Genomic DNA, 1,235 nt, shown 5'->3' with positions numbered 1-1,235 from the left:
CTAAACAAAAAGGACAAAGCCAGAGGCATCATACTATCCAACTTCAAACTATATTTCAAGGCTACAATAACCGAAACAGCATGGTGCTAGCACAAAAATAGACACATAGACCAATGGAACAGAGAGCCCAGAAATAAAGTCACACACCTGGAACCATCTGATTTTCAACAAACCTGACAAAACAAGTGAATAGGAAAAAGGACTTCTTATTCAGTAAATGATGCTGGGATAACTGGCTAGCCATATGCAGAAGACTGAAACTTCACCCTTTCTTTTCCCTATACACAAAAATCAACTCAAGATGAATTAAAGACTGCAATATAAAACCTAAAACAATGAAAATCCTAGAAGAAAACATAGAAAATACCATTCTGGACATAGGCCCCGGCAAAAATTTCATGACGAAAATGCAAAAGGAATTGCAACAAAACAAAGATTGACAAATGCAACCTAAATAAATTAAAGAGCTTCTGCATGGCAAAAGAAACTACCAAGAGAGTAAACAGACAACCTACAGAAAGGGAGAAATATTTGCAAACTACTCATCTGACAAAGGTCTAATATCCAGAATCCATAAGGAACAAATAAAAAGTAAAAAAACAACCCCATTAAAAAATGGGTACTCCGTGCCACTCCCAGTCACAGCCTCCTGTGCATCGCTCAGCTCCAACATGGCGAAAATCTCCAGCCTTACAGAGACTCAGTGGTGCATTGAGTCCCTGATTGCTGTTTTCCAAAAGTATGCTGGAAAGGATGGTTACAACTGCAGTCTCTCCAAGACAGAGTTCCTAAGCTTCATGAATACAGAGCTGGCTGCCTTCATAAAGAACTAGAAGGAACCCGGTGTCCTTGACCGCATGAAGAAACTGGAATGGGCAGTTAGATTTCCCAGAATTTCTTAATCTGATTGGTAGCCTAGCTATGGCTTGCCATGACTCCTTCCTTAAGGCTGTCCCTTCCCAGAAATGGACCTGAGGACCCCTTGGGACTGGCCTTCAAACCCACCCCCTTTCCTTCCAGGCTTTCTGTCATCATCTCCTCCTCACAGCCCACACGTCCCCTGAGCCCAGTACATCCACCACATCATGCAGGCCCCATCTGTGGATAGTAATAAAACAATGTCACTTTTTTAAAACATGAAAAAAAAGTGGGTGAAGGACATGAACACAAATTTCTCAAAATTAGATATTTCTGCGGCCATCAATCATATGAAAACGTGTTCAACATCACTAATC

The 1,235-nt window shown here is 41.1% G+C and overlaps 1 pseudogene; it reads left to right on the top strand.

Moving 5' to 3' along the window:
- The first annotated feature begins 671 nt into the window (after nucleotides 1–671).
- On the top strand, nucleotides 672–975 carry LOC105517599 (annotated as a pseudogene).
- The last annotated feature ends 260 nt before the right edge of the window (nucleotides 976–1,235 follow it).

This window comes from Colobus angolensis, unplaced genomic scaffold (assembly GCF_000951035.1).
Source record: "Colobus angolensis palliatus isolate OR3802 unplaced genomic scaffold, Cang.pa_1.0 Scaffold302, whole genome shotgun sequence".
Taxonomy (NCBI): domain Eukaryota; kingdom Metazoa; phylum Chordata; class Mammalia; order Primates; family Cercopithecidae; genus Colobus; species Colobus angolensis.
The sequence above is the reverse complement of the archived record's forward strand: the minus strand, read 5'-3'. Positions and strand labels throughout refer to the sequence as shown.